The sequence below is a fragment of the Panthera tigris genome, chromosome F2 (genome assembly GCF_018350195.1).
Source record: "Panthera tigris isolate Pti1 chromosome F2, P.tigris_Pti1_mat1.1, whole genome shotgun sequence".
In the NCBI taxonomy this organism is placed as follows: Eukaryota; Metazoa; Chordata; class Mammalia; order Carnivora; family Felidae; genus Panthera; species Panthera tigris.
Window position 1 is genome coordinate 51486394 of NC_056676.1, and position 24924 is coordinate 51511317.

General features: G+C 40.2%; 1 protein-coding gene across 3 annotated transcripts in view; it reads right to left on the minus strand.

Moving 5' to 3' along the window:
- The window catches only part of ABRA (actin binding Rho activating protein), a 38499-nt gene extending 15067 nt beyond the window's left edge, over positions 1 to 23432 (minus strand). Inside the window, exons 1-2 of one of the 3 annotated variants that reach the window (XR_006212959.1) lie at positions 23336 to 23432; positions 20590 to 20633 (exon numbers count right to left, since the gene is read on the minus strand). The gene's annotated coding sequence lies outside the window, so the exon portion shown is untranslated. Of the gene's footprint in view, positions 1 to 20589; positions 20634 to 22348; positions 22427 to 23335 lie in introns of those variants that run through there. The other 2 variants (XR_006212961.1, XR_006212960.1) reach the window with 2 other exon arrangements.
- Positions 23433 to 24924: the final 1492 nt, after the last annotated feature.

The window sequence follows — 24924 nt, forward strand, 5'->3', positions numbered from 1 at the left end:
TGATTAGCTCAATCCTAATGTGTACAAATTGAATTTCAATATTTCCAACTAGAGCTTGGCACAGTATCCTCTTTTCAGCTCAAAATCAACTTTGTTCTGCCAGTTGCTCAGGCCAGAAAACCTGAAGTAATCTTTGACTCCTTTTCTTTGCTCATATCCCACATCCAGCCCACTAGTACATCCTGTTGGGTATACCTTGCAAAGTATCCAGAATTTGACCACTTCTCACCACCTTTACCACCCTTTACCTTCCCACCCTGGCCCACCTAGACCATTCACAGCTCAAGCCACCATCACCTCCTGTGTGATTATTTCATTGTCTTCTTAATTTGTCTCCCTGCTTCCACCCTTGTCCGATCTACTCTCAACATTAGCCAGATCCTTTAAAAACATAAGATCATATCACTTTGTTCAACATCCTTCTATGATTTTTTTCCTCTGAATAAAAGTCAAAATCCTCGCAATGGTCTATACAGTCTTATAACTCTCCCCTTGTTAGCTCCCTGCCTGCTTCTCCTATGACTTATCTGCATTGTTAATCCCTGCTTCTGTCATACTGATTTCCAAGCTTGCACCTGCTGTGGGATTTCAGCACTATTTCCCAGACCTTCTTATCTCTCACCAAGCTCGGTGCCACTGCCTCTGCATAATCCAGAGACACAATAATGTCTTTCTCCAAACAAAAGAGGTTCTCCTCTTAAGAGCAATGCTGTCTTTCCTGGAATAGAGGGAGTAGTACCTTCTTTTATTTCACCCTTCTGCAACGGAGACTGAGGAAGGAGGTAAGATTTAAGGCTAGAGAAGAAAATAGGCAGGACCAGATTGTGGAGGCACTTTCAAGCCCTGATAAGAAATGTAGGTTTTATCCTAATATTGTAAAGTTTGATCTGCAGAATGGCAAGATTAAATTGTTCATAAATTCACTTTGTTGGTGGTATGAAGGATAGATTCAAGCATGGTGTATGGGCAAGAGTAGAGACTCGGGTATTTTTTTCTTTTATCCAGAGGAAGTTCCCCACCACAAAAGCAGGATGTTCTGGGGGAGTGGGGTGGGGAATGTCTCTGAAAGTTCTGTGTCCTCTTTCCTATACCACTTAGGCCCTTCTAATACAGAAATTTCAGTCAACGTGTCTCACTAATTCCAAATCAGGCAGACCAGGATTGTTTTGACCATTAGAAGTGGGAGTGTGGAGAGGTGCCCCCACCCACCCAATCTGGTTACTATGTGATTGTGCCAAATTCCAGCCAATGGACAACTGCTTGTACTTTCTCTTCTGCCAACTGTCTCCCCTCCCCCTTACCTGGGTCCCTGATCCACAAATCTGAACTGGGGATTTCTGGCTCAAGGCCAGGTACAAGGGAGCTGAGTGGAGGCCATATGAGAGCAGTAGTGTAGGTAAGAGATGATTGAAACCTACTCCAAGATGGCAGCAGTAAAGTTGGGCAGGAGGTAAGTACTATAGGTGAAATTGGGAGGTAGAATTAATGCAATGAGAATTGATACAATTGGTCACAATGAGAAGTTAGGTGTGAAAGAAATGAAGGCATTTAGATAAACATGAGCATTCTGGCTTGGGTTTCTACATACATGCTTTCATTCACTAAGAATGGAAATACAGAGATAATAAGCTTGGGGATTGGACACATAGTAGATTAAATTTTGGATACGTTGGAGATCCTGCAGGACACCCAAACAAGTTATCCAGAAGGTAGGGAACGGAGCTCATGAGAAAGATCTGGACTCATATAGATTAGGGCATCACTTTGGGTCATGGAGACTAAGTCGTACCAAGTCACAGAACTAACAAGAGCTGTAACAGGATCAAATCCAGGCCCTCTGACTTAAGAGTCAAAGCTGTTAATAACTGTGCTGTAATACAAATTATGTTCCTACTCCTTGCTTTCCACCCCCACCTTAAAGGACAGGACTTCACAATCTTGTGACACCATCCTCTAAACAAGCTTCTTAAGGAGGTCTAAATATAGTTCCTCAGCTCTTTCTATTTGACCCTGTAAAACTTTCCCTTCCTTAATAGCCGTGTGTCTTTATGTGACCTGATAGAGATGTTAGCTAACTCTATGATGGTAATAATTTTGCAGTATATAAGTGTGTCAAACAAGTAGCTTGTACACCTTTAACTTTCACTATGTCAATTACATTTCAATGAAGAAGGAAAAATGTGTATTTAAAAAGTAGTCTTAATTTATGATCTTTTGTTCACATCTCAATTACTTTAACTCACAATTCTGGTTTCTGGCCACAAACTCAATTTATTCAGGGTCACAGAGGAATTCCTCATTACCAAATCCAAGGGAGAGTTTTGGTTTTCACTTATTTAAACTTTCTATATCATTGATAATCTTGTATATGTCCTCTTCTGTGTGCTGTGTGTGTGTGTGTGTGTGTCTGTAAATATGTGTATGTGTTGAGGGAAAGAGAGAGATAGAGAGTCTTGGCAAAAAGTGAAAGTTTAGGAAACCAAAGGAAATAGGTAATTATAATACCACACTCACTCAGCTCGTCCGTAGACATGCATTTTTCATACAAAGTACTTCCAATCCTGAAACTTTGTGCTAGAAAGTTTCAAGGAAGAGCTATTATTTTGAGGGGAAAAAATGCTGAGAAAACCTCTTGAACATGACTTCGTATACCAGATCCCCCCCACTTCTCCTGTAAGTCATCTAAAACCAACAGGTAAATTTAAATAAATAAATAAATAAATAAAACAAAATTAAATTAAAAAAAAAACAACCCTCAAACTCTATCTTCAGTTAAATAGGACACAGATCATCTGCAGACTCTGACATTTGTGTAAGGACTGCTAAACTAGCTGAGATTGGTTAAAATCCAACTAGCAGGAAGTCAACAGGATACTTCTTAGAAGGTAGGTTGAAGAATGGTCTTGCAAAAACATATTTTCTGAAAGGAAGGGATTCACCCTCTAGTAAAAATGCTGCATGATTTGCTAGCTATAATGAGTGGGAAAACCTGGTGTCAGAAATGGGAAAGAAAAAAAAATCCTCCTGAACTTCAACTTTGAAAAGCAATGGATTTAAAGAGGCAGAGGTAGCAAGGCTGCACAGAGAATTACATGGGCGTACTGTGTTCGCAGGACAGTTGATCTCTACGGTAGCAACAGAAGGTTCTTAGGGTTTGAAAGCTGGAAAAGCTACTCTAGTCTCTCCTGCCTCCTCATAGGAGCTTTTTTAAATGCTTCGTTCAGAATACTTCAACTCATTGAATGATGTAAAAAAAAAAGTTTTAAATGGGCATGATATCAATCTAAACACACTTTAAGAAAAACATGTGGAAAAGGACAGTAAACCTACCAACAAAGAAGATTCACTAGAAAAAAAATGTTGCCACAAAACAGGTGAAAAATGTGAATATTTAGCCATAAATTTAAAGACAAAGAAATCTCTATGAAGAAGAAGGGAGAGTACAAAGAAGATACAAAAAAATTCATGGAGAGGTGGAAAGACACTTATCAAAGACAAAAAAGTTTTGAAAAAGATACTAGAGGTAACACTATGTATTAACTAACTTGGATTTAAATTAAAAATATACATTAAAAATAAAAAAGGAAAAAATTTAAAAAAAACAAATTCAGAAATGTGTTACCTTAAAAAAGATACTAGAGATAGAAAAATGGAAGTGGAAAACATAAATCTATCATTATTTACAAAGAATATGAATGTGTACTAGGAAAATACAAGAATCAAAATGTTTTAAGATGAATACGAATTCAGTTGGATGGTGGAGTAGATAATTACTATGCAGAAATGAATACATTCATATATTTAACAAAATCATTTAGAAGATATAATGAAATTAACCATTTATAATAACAATAGGGACGCCTGTGGGCTCAGTCAGTTGAGCGCCCGATATGGTCATGATCTCATGGTTTATGATTTCAAGCCCTTGTGTTGGGTTCTGTGCTGACAGCTCACAGCCTGGATCCTGCTTTAGATTCTGTGTCTCCCTCTCTCTGCCCCTCCCCAACTTGCACTCTGTCTCTCTCTCTCTCAAAAAATAAACATTAAAATATTTATGAATAAACTTACTAATAAATATGCAAAAACTGTATGCCTCAAAGTACTCCTGAAAGACGCAAAATACAACCAAATAAGAAAAAGATAAAACCATAACTGGATATGTCATTTGCGCAAACATAAAAAATAATGAAAACATAAAAAATAATGAAATCTTGCCATTTACAAGGACAAAGATGCAGCTAGAGACGACTATTATGCTAAGCAAAGCAAGATAAAGACAAACACTATACAATTTCACTCATATGAGGAATGTGAGAAACAAAACAAAGAAGCAAAGGGAAAAAAAAGAGAGAGGCAAACCAAGAAACAGACTCTTAACCATAGAGAATAAACTGATGGTTACTGGAGGAGTGGGGCTGGGGGGATGGGTAATAGGTGATGGGGATTAAGGAGGGCCCTTGCTCTGCTGAACACTGGGCGATGTATGGAAGTGTTGAATCACTATATTGTACACCTGAAACTCATATTACACTGTATGTTACCTAACTGGAATTTAAGTAAAACTTTAAAAATAAAATAAAATACAGAAAAACACACATAATCTTAGATAGGAGGACTTTACATAATTTCTATGATAAAGTCAGCTCAATTCCAAAAACTTCATTTTTTTCTCTCCTTAGAATAAGATGAGCTAGTTCTATAGATCATATGAAAATTAAACAATCAAAATGAACAGGAAAACACTAAAAAAAGGGAGACTTCAATTATTAAACCATATTATATTGATATATGAATTGAGAAATAGAACCACCAGAGCAGGAAAGAAAATAAACCCACTACATGTAAGAAGTTAATACATGATAGAGGCATTCGATCAGTAGGGGAGATGATCAGAAAATGGTGATGGACAAGTATGGGGCCAGCCAGGGAAAAAATTGGATTCATCTTTCACACTGTGCACCTGAACATATTCTAAATAGATCAAAGATTTAAATGTAAAAAAATGAAACGATACCAGAAGAAAATGAGACTATTCTTTTATAAATCTGTGGTGAGGATAGTCTTTTTAAATGTCACTCAAAATCCAGAGGCTATATTAATAAAGTTAATACATAAAAAAATTATACAAGGAAAAAATATATATGCAGAAAGGGGAAACAACTATAGATAAAGCCAAAAGAAAATACACAGGAAGAGATATTTGCAACTCTTAAAACAGAATAATCTCCTTAGTATATAAAAAGCACACAGAAATCAATGAGAAACAGGGCAACTTCCCAGTAGGAAATTGGGCAAAAATATGAACAAAGAGTTCATTGGAAAAGAAAAGCAAATGGTTCCTAATAAGACGTGAATGAAAATTTAAAATTACAATGCAGTATCACTTTTTTGCCCATTGCAATGGCCAGAATACTTACAAGTAAACAAACATTTTATATCACACTCTATTGGCCACGTGTGGAAAACAAGCACTCTCGTTCACTGCTATTGGGGAGTAAATTTCAGAAAAACCCCCATGGAGGGCAGTTGGCAATATTAGAATCACTCATTCATATAGCTTTGACCCAGAAATTCCTCTTCTGGGAAATTATCCAAGAGAATAAATGATACATGTACAAAGTTATGCATTACTGCATTTTTCAGAAGAGTGAAGGATCAAAAACAACCTAAATGTCCATCATAAGGAAACAAATACATTATTGTATCCACACAAATAGGGATATTCTAGTCTGTAGTACAAAAATGAGTAAATAGGGAAACTTTCCGGTCAAGAAAATTATCTGATAAAAAGCTCCAAGATACATTTAAAAAAGCAAGATACAGTATAATACACTGTCTTTGGTTTTCAAAAAAAAAAAAAGAGAGAAAATAAGAATATGTGTTTACATTTGCTGCCATAGCCACAAAGAAACTCTAGAAGCTTTCAGGTAATGTAATAACTTATGTGGTAGGGGAAAGTGCCTTACTTTGTCTTTGCTTAAGTCTGGCCTTCCCAGGGACGTGTGCCTCAACTTCTCAGTGCAGTAGGACGTGAAGGCCATGAAGGCTGTCGTTTTTCCTGCTTTATTTACTGAGGTACCCTGAGCACTGAGAACACTGCACGTATCAGGCACTCAACAAGCATTTGGTCGGTGAGTCAATGGGTGATGGGGGAGGGGGACGTCGCTGCATACCCTTGTGTTTTTTAATAATGAATTTACTTAAAAATTAAAAATAAATCAACAAAAGAATGAATAGTAGGAGGGCCTCAAATTTGTTCCTATTTTCTCCATTTCAGAATTTATAGGAATCAGTCTCCATGTCTATGACTACGTTTTGCCATGACAAGGGCTGAAAATATTTCGTAGCACTGAATTTCCCCAGGGTCACATCTATATCCCCCAAATGAGGACAGGACTCCTGATTCTTCTCAGTTCTGCAGAAGAGCCACACGCACCATTACAGTCTGGTCTGGTCCTTTTACAGGGGACTGGCTGGCCACGGTCACCCTGCCCACTCTCAGATGGTCCCCGGCTCACAACCTCCACAGCATCACCTGCCAGACTTCCAACTATTTCCGTGGCTCAATTCAATAAACATTCATTCAGCTGCACATAAATATCATGAATGCTAGAGGTACAGAGACAAATGAGATTGTGTCTGTGCCCTCTGAGGGTTTCTAATCCAGTCAGAGATTCAGGCACACAGGAAAATTACAGGGGACTCCATACCTTGTTAACCTAAGGGTTTTGTTGTTGTTGTTGTTTTGTTTTGTTTTAGTAATGTTATGCAAGGACTGCTGTAACAAATTTCCACCGACGTGGCAGGGGATGATCCTTTCTCCTCTCTATCAGGTTCTGGTGGCTGCAGGCTTCCATGGCTTGTGACAGTACCACTCTAGTCTCTGCCTCTGTCTTTATGTGGCCATCTCCTTTGTGTCTGTGTCTTTTCCTCTTCTGTCTGTGTCAAATCTTCCTTTGCTTTTGTCTTATGTAAGGATTGTCATTGGGTTTAGTTGGGGCCCTCGCAGATGATGCAGGAGGATCTTGAGATCCTCAAATTGATTACATCTACAACACCCTTTTGAAAATGATGTCATAGGGGTGCCTGGGTGGCTTGGTCAATTAAGCGTCCGACTCTTGATTTCAGCTCAGGTCATGATCTCACAGTTTGTGAGTCTGAACCCTGCATCGGGCTCTGCACTGGCAGTGCTGGAACCTGCTTAGGATTCTCTCTCCCTGCTCTCTCTCTCTGCACCCCCCCCCACCCCTGCTCGAGCTCTTCCTCTCTCTCTCAAAATAAATAAACGTTAAAAAATAAATCAAAATAAAAATGATGTCATCTTCACAAATTCCAGGGGCTAGGATGTGGACATATCTTTTGGGCAGCCACCAGTGAATCCACTCCAGTCTTCTCTCATGGTGTTCTCTTACTTTCCTTTAGCATCCTATTGTGCTTTTCTCTTCTCTGTATTAGTAGCCTGACTTTGGATCAAGTTCGGTCCAGCCACCAGCTAGCTGTGTGACCTTGGGTGTGTTACTTAACTTCTCTGTGCCTGAGTTCCCTACCCAAGGGGGAAGTGTAAATATGCATTTGACAAGATCATTGTGAAGATTAAGTGGGACACGGATGTAGAGCTATGAGCACGGCTCAAAAACGTGGGAAGAGATGACCGCATTGTGGTTAGCATCTGTGGTAGGATTTCAGCTTTGCAATGTGCAGTTTTACAAGGAAGCGTTTATCTTGGTCCTTCTGCCTTCCTTTTCCCAGTGCCAAGGTAAGTGTTGGAGGTCTGCTCCAATCTTGGAGCCCTGGCTATGCTTTGGAAGCCTTGCAGCTAACTGGCAGACAATTGGTAATTCACTATTTTAAGTTTTAGGATACTGGCAGGAGGTCTGAGTTATGTTAATTTCAAAGCCTTCTGACAGGCTTATCTTCATTTTTTTTTTTTTTTTAAGTAGAGTTTGGCACTTACTCAAAGAGTCAAAAGAAGCTGTGTGGGGAGGTATCTTGTTTAACATCTTTCTGTCATTTAACACCACTTGTATCCCACAGAGAGAAAGGAGAGGGTGCCTGAGAGCTAAATTTAAGTTGTAAAGATCTCAGCAGCATTTTTAAAAGAAGGTAGATACGAGTTTCCTGTCTGGGAGAGATTACTAAAAGAGAAGGTTTCATTCAAGTTTTCTTTACTCTCTTCAAGAGAAAGATTCCCCCCTACAAAGTCCAGGGAGAGTTATTTGTAGTTAAGGAGATGTTTTAAATCCTGTCTTCTTTAAAGTAAATTCTTTTCAAAAGCAAGGAATATTTAAAACCTGTCCTTCCTTTCCTTTCCTTAGAAGGAAAAGGCTTCTCCGGTAAAACACTTCAGTCAAATGAAAATGTCTATGGAGGTCCAATTTATGAAACAAATGAATCCTCTCCTATTTAGAGAGAGGGGGTGACGGTCGAGAATCCATAGTAATACTCATCCAACACTCCTCAGCGGCAAAACGTGGAACCCCCCCAGAGCAGGCAAATTCACTCCCCAGAGCTGTCACCCTCAGCCGGGGCACCTGCCTGAAGAAGGGGCTGGAGGACATTTGGACCAGCTAGAGAGTTCCTGAAGCTTTGACTTGAAGGTCAGGCTGCCTGTGTAAAATTTTGTTCTGTAAACCACACAAATACAAAAAAGAGGCAATGAGATGTCAACTACATTGGATAGCTTGGGGTTCCCAGGATGAATATGGAACAGAAATAAAACTAGAACCATTGTGGATAACAACCTTCGTGCAGTCCTGGGAGTGTGACAAGTAGAGTGAATGGTTAAGAGCAGGGGGCCAGGAACCCAAACTGCTGGTTCCTACCCCAGCTTTATGGGGCCCTTGTGGTCCCTATGATGAGAGAGTGTGGGGCAAGCTGAGGACAAAATACAGGCTGGCAAGGTGGAACATGTGTGATAGTCCTCGGACACTCCTGGCTACCCAGGAACAAAGGGAAGGGGTTTAGTGCTTGCCACGGTAATGTGGGAAACTAAGGCAAATGAAAAATTAAATTCCCTTACTGCCTACAGCCCATTGACAAGTCCTTGAAACCAGCAGAGTGACCTCCCTCTGGGAGCTCAGCTGGCTCGATTAGGACACTTTCCAAGGGGCAAAAGAGAACCTGGGCTCAACATTTATCCCAGCCTCGAGGATCCTGTAAGTCTACTTCCTTCATCTCAACTGCCCCAAGATATATGCTGGCAATTATGCTCCAAGCTTATGCACCCCCGCCCTCCCCCCCCCCCCACATCCCGATATACATCTGAAGAGTCTCATGACTGAGGTTTTATTAAAGGATAATAAGTGGCTTTTCCCTGGCAACAGCTTGCCCCTCAAGGTCCTGGAAACCTTGCTTCCAAAATACCTTAGCGACTTACTCTATCGCTGACCCCCTCCCAGCCTGAGAGTATACATGTTACCCGTCATGGCCCCAGTGCAGCTCTTCCTGCACATGGGTCCTGTCCCTGCGCTTTACTAAAATCACATTTTTGCACCAAAGACGTTTTCAAAAATTCTTTCTCGGCCTTCGGTTCCAGACCACCCCACGATCACCCCAAAACTTCATCACCTAGACCAGCCAGTAGCACAAGCGTCACCTAGGAGCTTGGAAGTGCAGACCCTCATCCCACCCCAGACCTACTCAATCCGAATCTGCGTTTAACAAGATTGCCAGATGATTTATATGTGCGTTAAAGTTTGAGAAGCACCGCTCTAGTGTGGCAGACAGACCCTGGGGTGACCCCAATATTTCCCACCTCCTATTCACACCTTTGTGTGACCCCTTCCCCCTTGAGTATGAGTGGGACGTGTGGCTGACCTCCGGCCGGTAGAATATGGCACAGGTGAAGGGATTTTGCAGCAATAACTAACGTCTCGCATTGGTTGATTTTGAGTTAAAAGTGCACAGCTGTTGGGTGAACAGCCCTTAAAGGAGAGATGGAAGCTTCCCTGAGGTGACAGGCTCTCCGTGTAGGGTTGATGATATAAGTAACTATTTAGGAAAAGTCACACAGCAAAGAATCTCAGGTGGCCTCTAGGGCCTAAGGTTGGCCTCCAGCCAATAGCCAGCCAAAGGGAGGGTCTCTGTCATGCAGCTGCAAGGAGATGGTTTCTGTCAACCACCTGAATGAGCTTGGAAGCAGCTGAGCCTCGGGATGGGAAAGCAGGCCAGCGGACACCTTCACCACGGCCCCACAAGGAAGCTCCGAGCAAAGCACAGTAAGACATGCCTAGACTCTTGGGGTGCCTGGGTGGCTCAGTCAGTTGAGTGACTGACTCAGGCTCAGGTCATGATCTCGCAGTTTGTGAGTTTGAGCCCCGTGTCCGGCTCTGTGCTGACAGCTCAGAGCCTGGAGCCTGCTTTGGATTCTGTGTTGCCCCTCCCCTGCTCCTGCTCTGTCTCTGTCTCATAAAATAAAATGAAATGTTAAAAAAAAAAAAAAGAAAAAAAAAAAAAAAAAGACATGCCTGGGCTCTTGACTGACAGAAACTGGGACTTAATGAATGTGTATTATCTGAAGCTGTTAAGTTTGTGGTGATTTGTTACACATCCATAGAGAACCAGTATATCTAGGGCAATTTATGTATCCATTCTCTTGTTTACCTAAATATAAAGAGGGGATAAAGATAGTACTAACCAGGGAGTTATTGGGCAGATAAATGAGTAATATGTGTAAAGTACTTAAAACTGTGCCTGTTCAACCACGGTAAGTGCTAAAACAAAATTGTATTATTATAGCATATACCTGATACAGAGAATTACATGATTATCAAAGCCTTTTGCAAACTGCTCTTTAACTGGAACTGAAGCAGGATATACAAAATTATGTTGCAACTTGTGTATATAAGGGCTTTCAGGACATCCCAAGTGTGTCTTTTTAATTTGCTTCAGTGAAAAGGCAGCTAACATGCCTCTGGCGTCTCCGTTGCTTGCTGCTTCTTGTGTTACGTTTATCCAATTGAGAGACTCTATCCAGGCATCTCCTGGTTACAGCTCCAAGTGGAAAAATGTGTACTTTATCTTCATTTTACAGACAGGTGAGCGGAGCCGTGGAAGAAATGATTTGTCCACATCGTGGAGGAAATACGCGATGTAAGTAGAATTGAAATCTGGCATCTTGATTCAAGCCCAGATTCTCAAAACACCATAGGCTGTTTGCTATGTGGCCCAAGACAGGTGCAGGTAGAGGATGGGCTGTATTAAGAATATTTATTTTTTGGGGCGCCTGGGTGGCTTGGTCGGTTAAGTGTCTGACTTCGGCTCAGGTCATGATCTCACGGTCTGTGAGTTCAAGCCCCACGTCGGGCTCTGTGCTGACCGCTCGGAGCCTGGAGCCTGTTTCAGATTCTGTGTCTCCCTCTCTCTCTGCCCCTCCCCTGTTCATGCTCTGTCTCTCTCTGTCTCAAAAATAAATAAACGTTTAAAAAAAAAAAGAATATTTATTTTTTCTTTTTTTATGTTTATTTTATTTTTGAGAGAGACAGAGAGAGAGAGTGTGAGAGGGAGGCTGCATGAGAGTGGGGTAGGGGCAGAGAGAGAGAAGGGGGACAGAGGATCTGAAGTGGACTCTGTGCTGACAGCCGAGAGCCTGACACGGGACTGAAGCTCACCAACCGTGAGATCCTGATTTGAGCCAAAGTCAGATGCTTAACCGACTAAACCACCCAGTTGTCCGTAAAAAAACATTTCTTCATGCAGATTTCAACACTGCTTCTTCCTCCTGTGTCCGCCCCTCTTCACCTGCCGATCAATAAACCGTCCATTCTTTTCCTCTTTGGCAGAAACTCTGTTTCGGGACTTGCAAAATGTTAACTTTCGATTCCACGCCATCCCCCACGGATGTAAACAAGGAAGAAGCAATAACAGGTCTCTGAGAGGCAGGCAGCATGGTCATGATGGTCAAGTTAGAAAGGGAGATGACTTTTACCCTTCACTTCATTTTTTTTAGCCCCTACGTAAAACATGTGCAGTGCCATTCCCAGCGCTTACTTGCGGAGTATCCCTGTCACTCTTTGTCAATGCCTCTGTTACCTTCTAGAAAGGATTCTGTATACTGTATTTAAAGTGCTGTTTAGATATTTTCAATTATAATGCCCTTTCAGGGGACTTGCGGCTAGCGTCCACCTGTCCTCCTGCTCTTTGTTTGAAAGCTCAGTGTGCATTCAGGAGGGCTTTACGCTGCCCTCTGTGGGAGTCACCCACACTTGGGTTTTGGCAACTACCCCAGATGAGATTATTCTATAACCGAACTTCCATCAGACATCCTCCCCTACATGCGACAAAATTCCCACAACGTCTTCGTCCCTCAGAAGCCTTTCTAAGCCACCAAGTGATGAGACAAAGGAACAGGTTTATCTCCTTCAGTACCTGTTTTACTTTTCATTCCTTAAGCAGCTGAACATTTCAGTTTTGGTGCTAATGCAAATGCTTTATTCTCACTTCAGCCTGCTGACGAGGCAGCCTCGCTGTGAAAATTGTACCACGTCCTCAGACATTCATGATAATAGGATAGAGTGTAAATTTTTCTTGTCCATTAGTCAACTTAATATGACAGTCTTCATGTTTGCAAGTCATGTCTCAGTTAATATACAGGTTTCTGCCTATATATAAATATTTATTAATGTTCTTGCATTGGAAGTCCCTGGATTTCTAATATACTCTAGCCCTAAACTGCGAACATCATGAATGATTTTTTTATTGTAGTACACACACACACACACACACACACACACACACACACACAAGTAGAGTGTATTTTTGACCCATTCAAAAATATTTGACTTAGGGACAGTAAAAAAGAGTGAGCATAAACTTTCCTTTAGAACGTTATCTAAATAATACCAACACACTACACTAATAATAAGAGGAAGAGAGGGATGATAGTTATAACTTTCAAATCTGATCCAGCTAAGTTAGTATGTGCATTTTTAATGACTGTGTGAGAGAAGTTACATGACAAAAATTCTTTAAGGATCTTTCAAAGACAATACTGTAGAGTAGAAAAGACATCTTTAGATGACAGATTTTCCTTCAGAAAGCCTTCACAATCTCTATGTTTTCGTGATGTCTTGACTGAAGGTGGGAAAAATTATTTCACACAAGGAAAACTTAAGACAATGAGATTAACTACATAATTGCATAAGAAACACAGCAAAGGTACAAAATCAAGGTCATACCATATTTGCTTTCTATTGTGTCTTGTTGTAGACCTTTTGGAGAGAGGTCCAGCCTGTAAACAGGAATAACAAGATGCAGGTGTTCACAGATGCCCCTAGCACAGCCACTGGAATGTTTAGATCCTCATGCAAAAGGCACTTGTGCCCAACCCCCCACCTCCACCCCAGCAACCTCTAGACGCCCTGAGTCAGGAAACTATAGGGTTAACACTTGGCACAGAGTAGGACCTTCAACACCCAGCTTTAATTCAAGACTCAGAAAGTTGTCCCAGGGATTCAATATTTTGAGCATCACCAACACATAAGGCTGTTTAACACATGACTATGATGCTTCTGGAAGTTCCAGTGATTCAAGGGGCCAGTAGCTGTCTTAAAAAGGAACGTGATATGTCTTCTTTCTGTTGCACTATTTCATTCCATCTTCCTCTCAAACTCTCAAAATGTAAACTAGTCTGCCTCGGCTCTGTAAAGCTCCAACCTGGAAAGCCACTTCGTGGGATCTGATATTTGGAAATCCAAGGACCTTGATGGAGCTTCTGAACTACTCTTGCCGAGGAAGGAAAGGGAGATAGAAAAACAGTGATGCCTCCACCTCTGTCTTAAAGCATTAATCTGGGGAAAGCGGAACTACTATCCCAGTGGCTGCTGGGAGGATGACAGGGTTTGGCAACCTAGCTGCAAATCTTGCTGGTTATAAGCCGGCCTCAAACACACAGGAATAAAGACTTTTTGGTCTTCACTGGAAGACAAACAAAGACACTGTCTGAAGTGAGTTAGGGAGACCTCTATGACTTGTTTTTCTTTAAGTGAGGGAGGATGAGTAACTGAAGTTTGAAATATCGACAAATGAACCACCCTTGTCTTTCTGCCACAGTGATGATATGACCAGGTTAAATCAACAATTCAGGTAGTAAAGAGCCACCTTACATTGCCAGTATTATCTAAATGTCTCCAATGTGAAGACTAATTCTTAGAGGAGACAGAAGACTAAACACTCAAGTGTTATCTGCCTCCAAGGCTGCTTAGAAATGCCATGTTAGGCTCTGGGCTGATGGCTCAGAGCCTGGAGCCTGTTTCCGATTCTGTGTCTCCCTCTCTCTCTGCCCCTCCCCCGTTCATGCTCTGTCTCTCTCTGTCCCAAAAATAAATAAAAAACGTTGAAAAAAAAAAAATTTAAAAAAAAAGAAATGCCATGTTAGGACAGGTTAACCTCAATCTTTATGCCGTGTGGGCTCAAATTGATTCTTCCCCCTTTATGACCTTAACTCATTTGCATTCCTAATCCCCATTTTCCAAGTAAAACTTTCTTCTAACTAGTCATGGCCAGGCCACATCAACAGGATGCATATATTGCTGACTAATGACTATTTTGCTTTTTTTCCAGGGCCATGTATACTCCAATTTAGCATGAAATGTACACCCCCATAATTTTCCCTCCTTACTCGATGGCTTTTCAGGTCCCATTACTGAATGTTATTGGTGAAATTTTGTGGGTTGTTGTTGTTGTTATTGTTGTTGTTTTGATATAGTGACAGACCCAAAGATCACAGCCTGATTTTTCAGTCACTGGCTGGACAGTATCTCATTTTTCCCTCCCGTTATAGTCTCCCTCTGGGTTTGCCTGTCAGAAACAACTCTGTTGCATTTTAGAGCAAATATACAATGGAGTTGCTTGACCTTTCTATTCTGCAGTCTCTCAGGGCAAGTCGAACTATCAGCTACCTCTTTCCACATTTCATAGCAACAGACAGAACATATTCTTATTCACTACTTTTCCAGCCACCCGCTGTTTTGCTCAGTAGGCAGCCATGTTATGGTTGGGAAAGGTAGCCTTCTAACAGACCTAATATTTATTTACCAAAAGCAACCTCTGGGGCTAACCTACAATCATAGGGAGCCTCAATCAAATATTCTCTGTACACCCAGCATGTCTTAAGCATGTCAAGAACTTACAATTAGAAACTTTGATACAGTGGAATTTATACTCACTCAAGCTCCTGAATGCTTTTGGGGCTCTCACCTTATACTTGGGACATTCATGAAATATGGAAGGAAAACAGCAGTGCAGTGAATGTTATAGTATAATTCAAGATATAAGCCAAGATCTGTGTTAGCAGCAAGTTTCTGTGGTTAAATTAACGTTTTTAGTACGTTTAAGTGAAAGTAGCCTTTTATTTTAAAGTGATTAGGCATAGACTTAAAAGAAATGGAAAAAGGGTAAATAAAATCAGACAAAATTTCACTTTCTTTAAGAAAGAGTAAACCACACACCTACTATATTTTAGTCCATTATAGGGTCTAGAGTTTAAAAAATACATGGGTGGTTTTTGTGGGGTTTTTTTTCCTGTATCCCAGGTTCTCAGTTTTCCTTCCTCAGAAGTCAACTTATTTCTTAACTAGACCAGCTCTCCTTATCCTCAGAATTATCATAGATAATCCATATATCAATCCAACATAATCCATAGCTCTCCCACTTTATCTAGTACCCCGATCCACCAAAGACCTCTACTATTGGTCACCACTTCTCTGTCTATAACTTGCCTCCACACCTGTCCCTCTGACCCTTGTTTAATCCTCATTTCACATGCTACTCTTTGACCTCTCAACTGTGTCTTTCTACTTGCACTTATTGAAGTGAATGTGTTCCTAGAGAGCAGAAGCCATGTAACATCAGCTGTAACATTAAATATCTCTAAGACGTGAGTGTTGGTGGAATCAACAATATCATTGAGTTTGCTTATTTTGACACAAAGCAAAGGACTTAGCTCTTGAAACACTCATTCTTGGGATGTTCTTTATGAACACAGCTGCCATGCCAGGAAGAGCAACCTAAACCACGTGGATTGACCATATGTAGATACTTTAATCAGTAGTGACAGCTGAGCTCCTGGTCAATAGTCAGTTATATGATTGAAGTCCATTGGGTCTCCAGCTCAGTTGAGTTTTTAGACCCCTCCAGCTCCAGCAGCTGTATCATTGCATCTACATAAGAGATCCTAAGAGAGAACCTCCCAGATGACCCTGGTCAACCCACAGAATACTGTTCTAGATGTCAAAAGTATCTTACTTTTTAACAGGGTAAAGATCACGTGAAGGTTGCAGTTTTATTAAGACTACTTATGTGTCATAGACTCTAAGTCTAAAGTTCTCTTTTGTCTAGCAAAAGAGCGGACACAGGATTAAAGCAAGAGATGGCTAATGCCCGGGAAAAGACAAAAGCCCCAAATAAGGGTCCTTGCCCCATTTTTATTTGGATCAGAAGGCTTACAAACATGGCGATAGACGTGCACAAAGGGACAATGAATCTGTGGACATTAACTTGTGGTTGTGAGGGAAAGGGGGTCTTGAGGTTATTTGTGGTTAGGGGTTTGGGTTAATACAAAACAAAATCCGGGCACCAGGCAGTCGGGAGGAAGGTTGTTTACAGTGGACATGAGGCAGCACCTCTGTTCATCTTTACTAGCCTAGGGGATGAGACAGCGGAAATAACCTCAGGGTTGACAAGGCACCTTTTCTTTTGTTAACCATCTCTGCTCTGGGCTGCTTTGCCTGCAGCACAGTGGTCCATAGTCCAAGTCACCAATTTACCTAACCTGACCCTATTCTCCTGTGAAAGCAGCTTTTCTGTTATAGTACTAAATTGGGGGTGCTTTCATCCTAAATATCTAATCTTGTTTATTTCATATACCTATGTATTGGGCACCTTTGCACCGTTTCTATTTCAGACTTTTTCCTCTCCCTCTCTATTCTGGGGGCTCTACACCCCCTCTCTATTTTGGGGTACCTTTGCACTTTTCTACTCCTGGCACCTTTGTGCCTCCCTATTCTTGTGGTGCCTTTTCACCCCCTGTTCTTGGGGTGCCAATCTGATTTTCCCAAACTCGGGTGTGAGCATTTTATAACTTTGTATTTCTTTATGCCTTGTCAACCCATTGGTGTAAGCCTGGGATTCCTAAGCTTATCCCCCACACTTATGGTCTCTTTCATGTAGATAAGGAGTCTTCTAAGAATCTTAAAAGCTATGTCTTACCTACAGTTTCCAGACAAAGGATAGGACATAATGTTTGGCAATACTTACACTAAACATTTACTAATTGTTCACCTGAAAATCAAATTTAACTGGCCTTTTAGTTTATTGCTAAACTTGGCAATCTAGCATACCTTGAATCTCTACCCAATAAAGAATGAAGCTGGTCTCAAAGAGACCTCTTATGTTCCCTATCCGTACTTCATTCCTTGACTCTTTATTAAATTGATATGGGGGGCGCCTGGGTGGCTCATTCGGTTAAGCATCCAACTTCAGCTCAGGTCACGATCTCGCGGTCTGTGAGTTTGAGCCCCACGTTGGGCTCTGGGCTGATGGCTCGGAGCCTGGAGCCTGCTTCCGATTCTGTGTCTCCCTCTCTCTCTGCCCCTCCCCCGTTCATGCTCTGTCTCTCTCTCTGTCTCAAAAATAAATAAACATTAACAAAAATTAAAAAAAAATTGATATGGGAAGTAGATTCCCTAGATTAATCAAATCCACTTATTAAAAGGCTGCAAACTTTTCCCCAAGAGCCTCTGAACAAATATTCATTCCCAACACTCCCAAATTTTTATAAAATATGTATCTCAATCCCACAAAACAAATCCAAAAGCAAGCGAGAACTTGGACTTTGGAAAAACCAAATGTAAATAAAAACACATTTTGAATTAAAAAAAAGTATTTTTTAAAATTTATCTCTGAAGGATACATGAAAGAAAAAGAAACAAAAGAATTTGGATGATTTTCAGCAACAAGTAAAATCTTAAAGTTCATGGGGAAATAATACCAACAGCATTTAATTTTGGGATATTTTTCCATAGTTTACAAAAGACTTTCAGATGATCTAATTTAAATTTCACAAGAAATGTGAAGTGAAGCAGTGATAGATAATTTTTGAATCCTATGGATGTTAACACTGATTGGCATTCAATTTATTATTGTTAAATTGAATAATTATTTCCATTTACCTACAAGGAAACTGATGCTCCAAGAACTATGTTAATTGTTCACTGCCAGAAGTAAATAATGCACAAGAAAGCCAGGACTTAAACTTGGTATTTTCACTTTTAAGCACTTTTCCCATTATATTATGGAACCTCTGTGAAAATTCTATAACCAACGAAAATTGATTTTAAAAATAAACAAAAAAGGTATCATAGAAAAAGGTTGATCCAACTATTATTGTGTACCTATTATGTGTCAAGCACTAAGCTAAATGGTTTTGCCCATTTTCTTACTTCACGGGACTACCAGAAAGTTTAAGAATTCATATATCTAAATCTACAAAACCAAAAATATGAAGATAATTTTAAAAGTTTCAGAGTGCTTAAATGCAAAACGTAAACTTATTTAGTCATTTAACACCTATTTTTTTTTTGTAAAATGTTTGTTTATTTTTGATTGGGGGGGAGGGGCTGAGAGAGGGGAGAGAGAGAATCCCAAGCATGCTCCATGCTGCCAGCACAAAGCCCAATGCTGGGCTTGATCCCACAACCCTGGAGTCATGACCTGAGCCAAAATCAACAGTTGGACGCCTAACTGACTGAGCCACCCAGGGGCTTCTAACACCTATTTCTTGAGAGCCAATTAAATACCAACTACTTTGGTAGGTTCTAAGAATGTAGACGTGGCCTCGTTGTCTGAGATATTTTAGAGTAGTGGTTGATGGATATAAAATTACAGTCCATGCACTAAAACTGTTATACCTTACTTACTGCAGAGCTCCTTAAATGATCATATAGAATCAATGTACTCTTATTTTAGATAAATTCTAATAAGCTATTTGTTACCCCTTCTAGCACAGGTTGGAACTGCAATGAAGAGGATAGGCTTATAGCACTAAGAAGCTAGTTGACCATCTGGCAGTGGAGGAGGACACAGCAGACCCAGCTGCAATTCCATGTGAATTGTAAGGCACCTAATATACTGTCTAAAGATGCATACAAACCACAGTAAGTTGTAAGACCCGAGACTGCCAACTTTTGGCATATTAATTGAGTTGATATTTTTACCCATGGCCCTGATATGTATGTAAGATACTAAGTAAAATAATGCACTTTAGAAAAATGTGTCAAACTAGGGGTGCATGGGTGGCTCGGTGGGTTAAGCATCTGATCTGAGGTCATGATCTCACAGTTCGTGGGTTCGAGCCCCACATCGGGCTCTGTGCTGACAGCTCAGAGCCTGGAGCCTGCTTCGTTTAGATTCTTCATCTCCTTCTCTCTGCCCCTGCCCTGCTCTCCCTCTGTCTTTCTCTCAAAAATAAATAATAAACATTTAAAAAATTAAAAAAAAAGAAAAAAGTGTCAAAGTAACACATAATTTAAATAAGTAACTGGAAAAATTTCCTGTATCAAATATCTTATTCTATGACAATATTAAACAAGATGGAATTATGTTAGGGCACTGAAAGGCAACTGCATATATAAAGCAGTGAAAGTCATTCATTTCTACCCTCATTTTATTTTATTTTATTTTTTTATTATATGAAATTTATTGTCAAATTAGTTTCCATACTACACCCAGTGCTCATCCCAAAAGATGCCCTCTTCAATGCCCATCACCTACCCTCCCCTCCCTCCCTCCCACCCCCCCATCAACCCTCAGTTTGTTCTCAGTTTTTAAGAGCCTCTTATGATTTGGCTCTCTCCCACTCTAACCTCTTTTTTTTTTTTCTTTCCCCTCACCCATGGGTTTCTGTTAAGTTTCTCAGGATCCACATAAGAGTGAAACCATATGTTTCTGTCTTTCTCTGTATGGTTTACTTCACTTAGCATCACACTCTCCAGTTCCATCCACGTTGCTACAAAGGGCCATATTTCATTCTTTCTCATTGCCACGTAGTACTCCATTGTGTATATAAACCACAATTTCTTTATCCTTTCGTCAGTTGATGGACATTTAGGCTCTTTCCACAATTTGGCTATTGTTGAGAGTGCTGCTATAAACATTGGGGTAAAGTCCCCCTATGCATCAGTACTCCTGTATCCCTTGGGTAAATTCCTAGCAGTGCTACTGCTGGGTCATAGGGTTCCACCCTCATTTTAAAGCATGCATCTTTCTGCAAATTATATTGTTGATGTCAATAAAGTTCTTGGTAATTCCTATATTGTATGCTAGTATAGGTTGAAAATCTAAGGACAAATTCCAAAATAAACCCAAACAACATAAATTAAGCAACCAGAAAACTTTTCAGTGGCTTAGAGTTCCTCCTTCTGTAGAGATAGGCTACCATAAAGCTCATTCTTCAGAGGTCTTAGAGCAGCTCTCAAACTTTTATCTGTTTTCACACATATGTCAGATGACACTTAAAAAAAATCTAGATGTCAGTTTAAGCAAAGTTTACTATAATGGCTTCAGAGTCAATATGGATATGGATATAGTACTTACTCCCCCTGCATTTTCCTTTGCTCTCTTCCTTATTCAAAATTTATCTATCAATAAAATGAGAAAACAATATTATCATCCACATTACCACCATAATGTAATTGCTGGTGTTTTCATGTAAGAGCATGAAACATAAGATAGGTTTGTCTGTTAGGTGTCCTTGACAGATGCATTTGCTAACATTCCTCATTGTTGTATGGAGTTGACTACTCTCAGTTTTTCTGTTTGGCTTTCTTTTTTTTTTTCCCCAAGAAATAGTATCTCAATTTTTCTTTCAGTAATCATCTTGCTCTCTGCCCATGTAATTAAGTGGAACCCACTACCTTCTCAGTTCCTCTTCTCCAGGGGAGTGATGATCTAGCAAATCAGCATATTTTATCCCCCCCGGAGGAATAAATGGACAAGTGGCCCTAATGATATAATGAGACTCAATCCCAGAGTTTTTCTAGAATTATTGGGAAGGAAAGGTTTGATTTCTATTGGTATTGCTAAGAGAGAAGGTAAGGTGTTGTGCTACCTCTTGGGGAGAGCCTACGTAGGGATAAAATCAACATAAAGGAAAGCAAAGGAAGGAGATTGGGAGAGTAAAAGTCCACATGACACTGTTTTAGCATCTTGGTCAAGCCATATCTGAAGATGTACTTATGTTGACTAATAAATTCCTTTTCTTGCTTAAGCCACCTTGAACTGTAATTTTATCATGTAAAATCAATAATTTTAGATTTTTTAAATAAATTAGAATTTATTAAAACATGAATTAAATAAAACATAAGTTAGCAGAAGTGATATTATAGAAAAACACATTATTCTGTTTTAATTTAAGAAAAAATGCATACACTCTGATTCTTTCATTGCAATTATATATTTGTGCCATTTGTGCCACTCACCTCATAGTGCTGTGAAAGAAAGTATGAGCTGAGGCCATTATTTTTCCTTTTCACATGTTTAATTAAATGAAGGAATGTACTACACCTAAGAATGTCCTATGGTCTAGCATCGTAAAAAAGCAATTGTTCGGGGCACCTGAGTGGCTCAGTTGGTTAAGTGTCAGACTCTTGGTTTTGGCTCAGGTCATGATCTCACAGTCATGGGCTCTGTGCTGGGCATGGAGACTGCTTGGGATTCTCTCTCCCTTTCTATCTCTGCCCCTCCCTGCTCTCAACAGAAATAAATAAACTTAAAAAAAAAGCATTTGGTCACCTACCATTCATGAGAAATTCCAGAACAAGTACAACAAAATACTAAACGTAACAGTTGACATCCTCTTGAAACACACAGTATGATATAGCCAAAGCAAGGAGTTCTTGAATTGGATTTAGTATAGCCTACCTACATAAGACTCAAAAACTGGGAAACAAGATACTTTATTTTACTTTTAAATGCTTCTGATCACCTAGTTCAAAAGTTCTATCGTGGAGATGTTTTTTTTAACCAATGACTATACTAGCCCAGTACTATGGTAAATCTTTGCATAGAGGATATTATTAGCTACAAAATTGTTCTTCTAGTGGGGCTAGGAAGATAAATATTTACACTTCTCCCAGGGGAGGATTGTGTTCAGTTTTCTGTCAAATAACTTGTCCATCAGGGTTAACAAGGACATTATAACTGGATCCATTTAATATTATACAATAAATCTTAGTGATCACATATGAGGCTAGCAACACAGACCTAATGAGCTTGAGCTTGCAGAGGAAAGATTGGCCTTGCCTCTTATTCCTAAGGAAAACCTTGTCTGAAAAGAATTCTTCTTTTCTCACCTCTTTCTCAAGTCATTTGCAGCCATCTTGCCCACATATCTGCAGGTCTAGATTTACTTCCTTCCTGGACAGGAAATAGTCTGCCAAATTAACAAGTCAGCTTTGCCTTAGGTTGAGCTGTCTTCTGAATTCTGATCAGAAGTAGTTTTGATTATCACAGGCATCCTTGCCAGGGATTCTTTTCTCTTATTCTCTGACTTTTAACCCACCCAAATCAACTTATATGTGCATGTGAGTGTGTGTGTGTGTATGTGTGCGTGCGCGCGCATGCACGTGAAAAATAAGTGGCTACTTTATTTATTTTTTAATGTTTGTTCACTTTTGAGAGACAGAGACAGAGCACGAGCAGGGGAGAGGCAGAGAGAGAGGGGGACACAGAATCTGAAGCAGGCTCCAGGCTCTGAGCTGTCAGCACAGAGCCTGACGCGGGGCTTGAACTCACGAACCCATGAGATCATGACCTGAGCCGAAGTTGGACGCTCAACCAACTGAGCCACCCAGGCACCCCAAATAAGTGGCTAATTTTAAATGTAAGAGTGGCTTTTTGCCTTATCCCAGGTGGGAGTCCTGATGAGCTTCTGGAAGGAAAGGAATTTCACAGTACTAGAGGTTCACTGCAGTGATGGATCAAGAAGGACATGATTGGATGACTTGCCTGATGGATCAATAAAAGAATATGTGTTTACTTAACACCAAAGAGGACATAGTCTCTGATGTATTTTATAGTCTCTGTTGTATCTGATAAAAGGGGCTTGTGTGGTGGCAAAAGACATGGATGCTGTAGTAAGATCTGTCTTAAATCCAAACTTAGTGGTGACTTATTAGTTTTATAACTTTAGGTGACTCTCTGAATCTCCCTGTGCCTTGGTTTCCTTATTTGTAAAATGGAAAGATAATAAGAATGCTGAAGAGTTTATATTCAATAATGTTGGTGAGATGTTTAGCACCCAGTGGACACCCAATAACTCACTGTTAGGCTCTGATCCTACCTGAAGGTGGACAGGGCACTTGCTCATGTGGTCAATATCTGTCTGTCTCCTGATCCAATTCCTCAGTGGCAAGTGAAGTGTGACATGAAAACCTTGGCAGTTGAACTCAGTACTAAGAATTTGGATTGTGACAGACATCTACATTCTAAATGAGAATGAAATGATCAGCTCACTGTATTCTCTCCATTTCTCTTACATTTTGTGGGATCCAACCCCGAGGGTTAGGATCTACTTCCCGAATTTTGCCGCATCTCTACACAGTAGATTTAGAACTGCGTGTTTCCAATCCTTTTGATGATAAACTGATGTTTGTTTTTTGGACCAAACCTGCCGACAGCGGAATAGAAACGATGACATTGAGAATTTCGTATTGTCTCTCATTTACACAGAAACCAATTTGGGAGCCGTGGAGGTCACTTGGAAATTTATTTCTGCCTTCTAACAACACTGGACTCAAAACTTTTCAGAAAATGAATAAATGTGTTTTGTTCTTGTTGTCCAATCTTGATTATCTAGTAAATCTAATAGTAACATTGCCAAGAAAGAACATATATTACTTTAGATCTCTCTATTGATCTTCCCTTCTTTGTATGAGATCTAATTTGAATTTTCCAAGCCTAAATTTTCACATACCTATAATTCATAGTAGAAGGTCTTCCAAAAGCTATCTTTGGTTTGCTTGATTCAACATGTACTGTGGAGACTTTGTTCTGCCTTTAGTCATCTAGCGAAATGCCACTTATTAATGCCTTTTTAAAGGGTTTCAGTTATCTTAAACCTTTCTAGTGGTTTGCATATTTACTAGGTATACTCTTTAAAACTCCATAGTAGGGAAAATTTGAAACATAGACAAAAGGAGAGATTACAGCATTGTAAATCCTATGTACCCCGAATCAGGTCAACCAGGCTCAACAATCATGAGCTAATGGCTAAGCTTGTGTCCCCTCATACATCCCTACTCTCTTTCTATTGTTAGTTTATGTTGAATTAAACTACCAGACAGCAGGGGCGCCTGGGTGGCTCAGTCGGTTGAGCGTCTGACTTTGGCTTAGGTCATGATCTCACAGTTTGTGGGTTTGAGCCCCGCATCAGGCTCTGTGCTGACTGCTTGCTCAGAGCCTGAAGCCTGCTTCAGATTCTGTGTCTCCTACTCTCTCTGCCCCTCCCCCGTTCACGCTTTGTCTCATTCTGTTTCTCAAAAATAAATGTAAAAAAAAATTTTTTTAAATAATAAACTACCAGACAGCATATCATTTTATTAATATTTCAGCCAGACCTGTCTTTCTAAGATTAATTTTAATATGTTTCTAACACTACCGTCACACCTAAACAATAAACCATCATTCCTTAACATCATGATCAATTAGTTAGGGTTCAAATTCTACCAAACAAGTCATACTTTTAGCTGCCTAAAACTTCGGCTTCTTTTCCCAGGCATGGTTTCCAGAGCTAATCCTCATTGTCTGTGATCACCGCTGGGTGACCACCCTGTGCCCACCAAGATTCTTTGGAAACCAAGTTGATCCCTTTTTACCCAGAACTTGGGGTATTCCCTGGGGCCATGTGTGCCAAGGCCCAGGAGAGCTTCC